Source organism: Spermophilus citellus (assembly GCF_964194105.1).
Source record: "Spermophilus citellus genome assembly, chromosome: 2".
NCBI classification, from domain to species: domain Eukaryota; kingdom Metazoa; phylum Chordata; class Mammalia; order Rodentia; family Sciuridae; genus Spermophilus; species Spermophilus citellus.
Window position 1 is genome coordinate 90,610,299 of NC_138183.1, and position 10,421 is coordinate 90,620,719.

The following is a 10,421-nucleotide window of genomic DNA, read 5'->3' on the forward strand; positions in this document are numbered from 1 at the left end:
ACACAGAATACACTTCAGCGCGAACCATCCAGCTCGTGGAAGCAAACACTACCATCGCCAATGCACAAACCCCTCCTTGCTGGCTCTCCGCCGGGTACCGTAGGGTTTCCGAAGCACAGGCGGCTGGCTCACGCCGGTGCGGGCCCGAGACAAGGTGCAAGCCGCAAGCCCCCAGCCGCCAGCCCCACCGCCCTTCGACGGCACTCCACGCGGCTACTGGCGCTTGGCTGGAGAGGAGGACCCCTATGCCGGGAATAAGGACTAAGGTGGCCGGGTGTCCAAGGGGCGGGGATAAGGCGTAGCGTTTTCCAAACGCCAGGCAAAGCTCCAACCCATCAAGGGTTTCCCTGAAGATCTAGTCCAACTCCCTGCCCCGCAAGAAAGACACGTTACACAACCTGTCAAGTGAGGGGCTAAGGGACTCGAAGTCGCACCCCAAGCCCCAGGACGCCGCGGCCCGCCACTCCCGCGGCCCGGAGACTGCGGAGGAGCGGACAGCGGCGGGGACGCTCACCGGCTCAAGCTGGGGCGCTGGCGGGGACTGGGCAGAGCCGCCGCTCCAGGCTCGGCACCCGGCTCCGCGCCGTCAGTACCGGCGGCTGCTCGCTGGGCGCGCGGCGGATCCTTCGCCGCCCGCCGCCCGGTGTTTTCATACAAACCCCGGTGGCAGAAGAGGCGGAGGCGGCGGAGGCGGCGGAGGCGGCGGCGGAACCTGTCCGCATCCCGGGCAACGTCAGCGCGGCGCCCCGCCCACCGGACGCTCCGACCAGCCAACTCGGGCGGGGCGCGTGAGCGGGATGGGCGGGCTACGGAGGGGCGGGGCCGCGGGAGTCCGGGAGCGCGCCCGGCTGGAAGGAGGGAAGGGATGGGTGCGAGTTGGGCGGCGAGCTAGCGGTTCCTTGTTCCCTGCAGCCACGCGCAGAGCCAGGCCACCGCCCAACCGAACCGAACAGACCGGCTGGCGGCTCTCCATGTTCTTCAAATCACCCTTTCTTTCCGGACAATCGACCAGGCTTTTTCCCGGAAATAACCTGCCCCCCTACCTCTTTGCCATCAATTGCCCACTCTCTTAGGAAGTCTTTAGCGGCACTGACAAATGGTTCTCAACCCGCCCCAATACCCAAATGTCTTCAAATCTTGGGGACAGTGGTTAAGTGCATAAGGCCTTTTCTGACCCCAGGAGAGTCCATAGTAAGAGACGAGGAGGGATATTCAGTTAGCCACCTATGCTCCCAGGAAACAACGGAATTGCATCTTGTGGCCAAACCTCAATAATTAGATGTTTAATGCTGCAGCGACCAAAATATACTGATGTTTGTTTGTTTGTTTGTAATGTGCTTACTTATAGTCATGAAAACGGTACTGCTAAGTTAACCAGTGAAGAGAATATTATTTGAGTCAAAGCAGTGTGTCAGATAAATTACTGATACATTGTTGTGTTTTGACTAAAATATGCTGTAATTTATTATTAGTAACTACTGACATCATTTACCTTTTTAGGGCCGGGTGTGGCGGCGCATCCCTGTAATCCCAGCTACTCTGAGGCTGAAGTAGGAGGCTTGCAAGAAGGATCCTATGTTGTAGGCCAGCATGAGCAATTTAGCTAGACCCTGTCTCAAAATTTAAAAAGAGCTAGAATGTATCTAAATTGTACAGTTCCCTAGCATAATGGAGGACCTGGGTTCAATCCCTAATACTGCAAGAAGGAAAAGAAAGAAAAAGAAACACATTAATTTTTTTTAGAGTGCATAGATCATGTTAACTGCTATTCATGGTAGCTGGTAAGGAATGTAAAATTATTACAGGTAGAAAAGGAAACAGCTGTGAGAGAGCTTTGTTTTTCATTCTTGTTTAAATTAAGCAGGTGTGAAGGTGATTTAAAAGTAATTTAAGGTGTAAGAGTGCTTCTTTCAGTTTGTTATCGGTAGATATCCTTACTCAAATGAACAAGAGACCCATTTTGTAAATGTTTAGTTTCCCCGACTATGAGCACCAAAAGGTACATTACAGTACTTAAAATAAATTCAAAACACCATCCCAAACCATCTAATCTAAAAACACCTAATTACCTAAGATTATTAAACATTTTATAAAAATTAAATATACGTAATATACATGAAATATTTAAAGAACATGTTCTAAATGAATCAGTCTGCAGTATAGAAGGACAGAAATGTAGATGTTTGTGTTTGTATAATTTGAATTTCACTTTAGCAAAGCTCTATTAATATGATTTGATGATCAGGATACAAACCCAGGAAATTAGCCCACACGGCTAGCCCAGAATCGTGTTATCCTTGAAATGATTCTATAACACATAGTTTGCTAGTGAGTGATAGGTTTTGCTACAATAAGAACTTGGATCAACACCCCTTCCCTGAAGAATATGACTTCACACCTTATCAGGCCCCACATGTGAGTTACTGACCTCAACTACTAAAATTCAAAATACATATAAACTCAAGAGTTTGGCAGACATGTTAAGAGCTCAGGCAGAGTTTACACTCTCAGCAACTTCTCCAAAAACACTAGCTCAGACTATGATGGGGTCATAATCTGTTAGCCTCCCAGCCAACCCCTTAAAGCCTCACCCTCCAGCACAATTCTCTAGAAGCAAGGACTCCTCCCCACTATAATAAATGTCATCTCTCCCCCAGAACACTGTTACAAAGACTCACCTCACTCTTTAATTTGACTTTAAATTAAAGCGGGGGGGGGGGGGGGGGGGGGAGAAAGAGAGAGAGAAATGATTCACTGTATAATATTCATTGAGAAAAAACAAGATACTGAACTCTATTGATTGTATGATCCACTTGTAGTTTTAAAAGAAATTGATACAATGAACATATACATTTATAAACAGAATTCTCTGAGGAAAAAATAATATTCCCTCTTCTATGAAAAATACCACTTCGAGCCAAAGTGTTGGATAGGTGTTGCCACTTTTCTATATTTTGCATTCTTAATGTTCCTAAGGGGTTGAGGATATAGCTCAGAGGCAGAGCACTTGCCTAGCATGCACAAGGCCCTGGATTTGAATCCCAGCATGCATGCATACATACATTGTTAGACCAGGATGCAAGAAAAGACCACTGACTCCAATTAAAATCAAATTAAAGCAAGCTTATTATTTCGACCGGCCGGGCTGCCTTTCCCTCCCAAAACGGCGGGAACAAGACAGCCACCCCACCTTTTCTATAGCCCAGCTTTATAGCCCAGAAAGTTACACAAAAGGGGGGTTACAGATAACAGAACTCTGACAAGCATCACACTAATGGTAGTTTACATTTTTTTTTTTTTGCTGGCCCCAACATCAGAATTTATGAGGACCATTAGAGCCTCAGAGAGGGTCATTGTCTGGCCAGGGAAGGCCAATATTTATGAGGTGTCACTAAAGTTTCAGAGAGGGCTGCTATCTGGTCAGAGAGCCAGGCATGGGTGAGTTCAAGGCACGGGCAGGCATACCAAGCAGGTTCAGAATTTGCAGTAATTTATAGTAAAGCTGAAATTAGCTTTTCATGGCTTTGTGGCAAGATGGCTCCCAATTTTAATAAAAGATCAGGTTGGGTCTATCAACATACATACATAAAGTTAGCATACAACTTAACAAAAAAAAATTGAAAATGATAGATAAAAGAGGCCCTCCTCCCAAATTATATAAGCTTCAAATCCCACAAATACTATATCCTCAACTATTCACTCATTTAGAAATTTGACCTGTGGATAGCTGCTGCTTCTGGAGCATAGGGAAGGGCGCTTTCATCAGAAACTTTTGTTTTTGTTGTTTTATTTTATAGGATCTCACTATGTTGTCCAGGCTAGTCCTGAATCATGAGCACAAGTGGTCCTCCTGTGTCAGTCTTGGAATAGTTGAGCATGCACACAAAAGTCATTGTTTGGATGTGAGGTGTCCCCCAAAATCTCACATGTTAGACAATGCAAGAAGGTTTGGAGGAAAAAATGATTGGGCTATATCCTTAACCTAATTAGTTCATTAATCTCTGATGGGATTAACTGAGTGGTAGCTAGAGGAAGTGGTTCATTGGGGGCGTGGCTTTGGGGTATATATTTGAATCTGGCAAGTAGAGACCTCTCTCTTTCTGCTTCCTGAGTGCCATGTAAGCCACTTTCCTCTCCATACTCTTCTGCATGATTTTCAGCCCTTGAGCCCCAAGGAATAGAGCTGTCCTCTATGGACCAAGACCTCTGAGCCTTCAAATAAATATTTTCCTCCTCTACCATTTTTCTGGTCAGATTATTTAGTATTTATTTTTTTGCAGCAAAAAAGCTAAGAATACTCACCATGCCCTGCTAATTAGTTTTGTTTGTTTATTTGGATTTGTTGGGAGAATTGAACCCAGGAGAACTCTACCACTGAGCTAATCCCCAATCCTTTTTATTTTTTTCTTTTGAAATAGGGTCTAACTAAAATACCCAGGCTGGACTTGAACTTGCAATTCTTCTGATTTGTCTTCCGGAGTTGCTGGGATTACAGGTGTGCACCACCATGCCCATCCCATTAGATTCTTTATGAGGTCCTAATGTAAAAAGATTGAGAACACTGTTAAGAGGAACGCATAAATGCCATAAAAACATATTAATGATATATTGTTAGGTAAATTAGCAGATCTCATGCAAATGATTCTGTTTTTATAAAAGCATGATGGGGTGGGGGTGGATTGAACTCAGGAGCGCTTGGCCACTGAGCCACATCCCCAGCCCTACTTTTTATCTTATTTAGAGACAGAGTTTCACTGAGTAGCTTAACACCTTGCTTTTGTTGAACTTGCTTTTTTTGAACTTGAGATCCTCCTGCCTCAGCCTCCCAGGCCTCTGAGTTTACAGGCATGTGCCACCTCACCCAGCTATAAAAGCATGAATCTTTAAAAGCAGATTGAAAAAAGAGAAGTAAAATTTTAAAAATAGTTATTATTTGATGGTGGGATTTAAAGGTCATTTAAAGTTTATTTTTATTTCTCAATGTTAAATTTTCTGCAATGAAAATATATTTTCACAAGAAAAAATTTAAAATTTGCATTTTCTAAATTGTCATAATTAACTCAGAAAGCTGTTAAGGGGATTAAAACTATAGAATATGTAAAGCAGGTTGTAAATCATAAAGCACTTATGAATGTTAATCTTTGTTTTTCAGGCTTTAAAACAATTACAGAACAGAGACAGCAAAGGACTGCATTAACCTGAAACCAAAGGCAAGTATTAGAAAGTCTCATTTACACATTAATCTCTTCTGTCACAATCAATCTTGTGGATAATGACTTTTTTAAATTTTTTTTTTTTTACTTGAAGGTGGACACAATACCTTTATTTATTTATTTATTTATTTATATGTGGTGCTGAGGATTGAACCCAGGGCCTGGCATATGCTAGGCGAGTACTCTACTGCTGAGTCACAACCCCAGCCCCTGGACAGTGACTTTTAATATAACATTTTATGCAAATATGAAAAAATTAGATTTTTCAAACTATAAAGAAAAGTTATCCAGAATTATCTTAGTATATTCAGTTTGGGGTTTTTAACATAAAAAGTAAATTTTCCTGGATTCCTGAAAAAACATTATTTTCTATCTTTGTGTATGTCACCTTTGGGGATAACTTTGTCCTCTTAAGATTAGAGCAGACATTGATTCTCATCACAATGGATGGAAATTTCAACATGACAATTAATCAAATCAATGAGCAGGCTTATTTGTTCTCTATCTGTATCAGTCTCCAGGTCTCTTCTGATTCAGACCTTGGAGAAGCACAACTAATGATTCACTGTTTGGCAGACAAGTTGCTGTGGTGCTGTGCCAGTGGAACTTGCTGGAAAAAAAAATGTCCTCTGGAAATTTCTGGAGATTCACCTGCTAGGGCGCAGGGGAAAGCTGTTCACCAGGAAGTGTCTCACTGGAGACATTTTATTATAAAGCTGCCTGATGGGGTACAAGCTACTAGCACCATGGCTACAGAGTCACTTACTGCAGAAGCTTGCCCAAGGGAAATTAATATTGGCAGATTAGGCACTCAGCAGCAATATTAGCTGAGACAGCCTTAGTAACAGTAAGTCTTTGTTGTTGAGCTTATGCATACCTCCATCCCTGCCACAAACACACCAGGTATGCATGGGTCCATTGAATAATCACTGAGGTGGCTAGGGAAAGACCAACAACCTCAGAGGGCATCCTTTTGTCCACCTGATTGTTAAGAACTTCCTGCTGTGGATGCCCTTCAGTGCACTTTCATATGAACACATATATTTTCTAATCCTGTGCTCATTCAGAGAAGTCCATCTAAATACCTATTTCCCTGACTTCCTCGAATAGGAAATATGGCACTAGCATTGTACAAACCTATCTATAAACCAGGCTGGATATTTTTTTCTTTTAAAGACAAATGATCATATACACAATGTCCCCACAAATATCTAGGCATTGTCTTTAATGCTTTCAGCCTTCCTTCTATGAATGAGAATCTTCGGTTTTCTAAAGGATCTAACTCAGTAATTTCTCAACAGAATGGCTTCCCTTGACCCTACTGAAGGCTGACTCAACAAGCTTTAATTCAGGAACACTGGTAAAAATATTTTTACATCTTTCTTTGACTATTCATATGAAGAAATGTATGAAAAATACAAGTAATTGTGATATTCTAATATAACAAGAAATATATATTTGGGCTTCATTTAGTTTCCCACCACAGAGCTCCTAACCCTTTTGGAATCTCAGAAGTGATATGTTTCTTTTTGAGTACTAATGAGATGATTGGTAACCAACTAAGGAGTCCTAGTTTCCAGGGAAACCAACTAGGTGATTAGAGGGTTGGAACTTTCAACCCTTTGCACACAAACCTTTGTTGCTAGAGAGAAGCTTAAGGTTGAGTAGATAATCAACAGTCAATTTAATGAAATTTTCATAAAAATTCAAAAGGACAGGTGCAAAGAGCTCCCTTGTTGCTGAACACACAGAGGTATTGGCAGGAAAGCTGTGGAGAAGACACAGAAGCTCCACACTCCTTCCCCTACACCTTGCCCTATGCATCTCTTCCATCTGGCTGTTCCTGAAGAATAATAAATGAGTATTAGCGAGCAAAGCCCTCCCTGAGTGCTTTAGCAAATTATCAAACCTGAAAAGCAGGTATGGGAACCTCTGATTTATAGCCAGCCAGTCAGAAGCATACGTAACAACCTGGATTTGTGATTAGCATCTGATGTGTGGGCAGTCTGCAGGTCTAAGCTCTTAACCTTGGGATTAAAGGTTATCTCCAGGTAAAGATTGCTAGAATTGGGTTAGATTGTAGGATATCTACTTGATGTCTGCCAAGAAGGAGGGAATTTCTTGTATTAGACAAGCATCGCCTAGAAGTCCATGTGTTACAGGCTTGGTTGCCAATTTGTAGTACTATTGGGAGGTGGTGGAACCTTTAGGAGGAGGGACCTAGTGGAAGGAATTTAGGTCATTGGGGTGGGTGTACCCTTGAAGGGGACAATGGGATCCCAGCACCTCCTCTTTTTGCTGCCATGAGGTGAGCAGGCCTCTACTACCTTGAACTTCCACAATAATGCACTCTGTCACACAGGCCCAAAGCAACAGGGACAAGATGAACTGAAAGCTTCAAAACTAAGCCAAAATAAACCTTTCCTCCTTATAAGTTGATTATATCAGTATCTGTCACAGTGACAGAAAACTGACTAACATAGGATGAGGGGGAAAATCTACAATTTTTGTGCACAAAAGTGTTGTGAAAGACAGAAGAGGAAAAACAGTTTGTTTTTCCCTTATATAGAAAAAATATTTTTACCAGTGTTCCTGAATTAAAACAGGTTTCATAAATAAAGGGATTTCAGCTATGAACAGAAGTTCTCCAAAGAAACCACATTTATACTCAAGAGCCTGTAGACTGTTTGATCTCAGCAGAGATTCTGGGTTTACCTCCCTGATGATACAATGTCTCTCTGAGATTATAGAATGAGATTAAACAAATTATGTGCATGTACAAAAATGTCACAAGGAGAGTGTATTACTTACCTCGGCTCTTAGCTTCTCAGGACAATAACCAGGACCCAGTGTCTACTCCTGTTGCCTTTGCTTCCTAAGCCATAGCCACCATGCATGAGTGCATCTCCATACATGTACGCCAGGCTGGTGTCCAGATTGGGAACACCTGCTGGGAGCTCTACTGCCTGGAACATGGCACTCAGCTTGATGGCCAAATGCTAAATACAAGACCATTGGGGGAGGAGATGATTCATTCAATACCTTCTTTAGCAAGATGGGCACTGGCAAGCATGTGCCCAAGGCAGTGTTTGTAGACCTAGAACCCAAGATCATTGATGAAATTCATACTGGGACCTATCATCAGTCAGCTCTTCCACCCTGAGCAGCTCATCACAGGCAAGGAAGATGCTGCCAAAAACTATGCCTGAGGCCACTACACCATTGGCAAGGAGATTGTTGACCTTGTCTTGGACCAAATTCATAAACTGACTGACCAGTGCAAGGGTCTTCAGGGCTTTGGTTTTCCAGAGCTTTAGTGGGGGAACTGGTTCTGGATTTACCTCCCTGCTAATGTAATGTCTCTCTGTTGATTATAGTAAGAAGTCTAAGCTGGAGTTCTCCATTTACCCAGCCCTCTAGGCTTTAGTTGAGCCCTAAAGCTCCATTCTCACCACCTACACTATCCTGGAGTACTCTGATTATGTCTTCATGGTAGACAATGAGGCCAACTATGACATCTGTCGCAGAAACCTTGATATTGAGCGCCCAACTCACACTAACCTTAACCACCTTATTAGCCAGATTGTATCGTCTATCACTGCTTCCCTCAGATTTGATGAGGCCCTGAATGTTGACCTGACAGAATTCCAAGCCAATCTGGTGCCCTATCCCCACATCCACTTCCCTCTGGCCACATATGCCCCTGTCATCTCTGCTGAGAAAGTCTACCATTAACAGCTTTTTGTAGCAGAAATCACGAATGCTTGCCTTGAGCTAACCAACCAGATGGTAAAATATGACCCTCACATGGTAAATACCTGACTTACTGCCTGTTGTACATGATGATATGGTCCCCAAAGATGTCAGTGCTGCCATTGCCACCATGAAAATCAAGTGCAACATCTAATTTGTGAATTGGTGCCCCGCTGGATTCAAGGTTGGCACTGTGAATTGGTCCAAGAACTGGCCAAGGTACAGCAAGCTGTGTGCATGTTGAGTAACACTACAACCATTGCTGAGGCCTGGGCTTACCAGGATTACAAGTTCGACTTGATGTATGCCAATCACACCTTTGTTCACTGGTATGTGGGTGAGGGGATGGAGGAAGGAGAGTTTTCTAGGCCTGTGAGGATATGGCTTCCCTAGATAAAAATTATGAGGAAGTTGGTATGGATTCGGTTGTAGGAGAGGGTGAAGAAGGAGAGGAATACTAGTTATCTGTTCCTTTCAGCCCTGTAGTATGTTATACTCCTAGAACTTCAGCTTCAGCATTAGCTATCAGGCATTGAAGTTTACTGATTAGATTGTCTTCACGCAATCATGATCATGTCTGTGTTTTTCCATGTGTACATGTAAGCTCTTTCAATCATATCTCAAACTAAAGGCTTTAAATAAAAAATAAACGTCAAAATGAATCACACATATTGAAGGGAGACCAGCACCCCACCAGGGCAGTTTCTTGCACAGGAGGTGATGAGCCACCTGAGAAAATTAAAGTCTGAAATAATTAGTAAAGAATAAGAGACAGGGCTAGGGTTGTGGCTCAGCGGTAGAGTGCTCACCTAGCACCTCTGAGGCCCTGGGTTCAATCCTCAGGACCACATAAAAGCAAATAAGTAAAAACAAAGGTGTACAAGTAAAAGAAATAAATATTTTTTAAAAGATGGCAAATTAAAAAAAAGAAGAAGAAGAAGAAGAGACAGGGGGCTGTGGCTGTGACTCAGCGGTAGCGCACTTGCCTAGCATGTGTGAGGCACTGGGTTCGATTCTCATCACTACATATAAATTAAAAAAAAGATCTATCAACAACTAAATAATAAAAAATATAAGAATAAGAGACAGAGCCAGGAATTAGATAAAGAGAAAGCAGAGCGCCTGATAGGTCCTCCAGTCCTGGTAAGAACTAGAACCCAACAGCTAAAAAATGGCTCTGGTTCTTTATTTAAGGGAGAGTACATAAAAAGCAGGGATAAGGTTTCAGCAGAGGAGTCTTGCTTTATGGTTTCTTGTAGTCAACAGGTTGATTGGCATCTTGGCAAGCCACACCCATCTCTGAATGGCTGTATAGTTATGTGGCTCCAGCAAGTCACCACATCTCAGTGCTGTGTGGAAGCTTTGGGAGAGCTGGATAAGTATTCACATGTATTGGGTGGTCTCAAACCAGCAGGAGTATTTCTGGGAGTTCCCAGACACCAGACTTTCCTACCC

At 42.9% G+C, this 10,421-nt stretch overlaps 1 protein-coding gene and 1 pseudogene across 5 annotated transcripts in view; one reads left to right on the forward strand and one right to left on the reverse strand.

Annotated features, from left to right (window-relative positions):
- AGTPBP1 (ATP/GTP binding carboxypeptidase 1) overlaps positions 1-654 on the reverse strand; it is a 192,405-nt gene extending 191,751 nt beyond the window's left edge. For 2 of the 4 annotated variants that reach the window (XM_081275394.1, XM_081275397.1), the window contains exon 1: positions 515-654. The gene's annotated coding sequence lies outside the window, so the exon portion shown is untranslated. Of the gene's footprint in view, positions 1-70; positions 439-514 lie in introns of those variants that run through there. The other 2 variants (XM_081275395.1, XM_081275396.1) reach the window with 2 other exon arrangements.
- A 7,450-nt stretch (positions 655-8,104) lies between these two features.
- LOC308631260 (tubulin alpha-1B chain-like) lies at positions 8,105-9,427 on the forward strand (annotated as a pseudogene). The gene has a single exon. The product of its transcript is annotated as a tubulin alpha-1B chain-like (transcript).
- Positions 9,428-10,421: the final 994 nt, after the last annotated feature.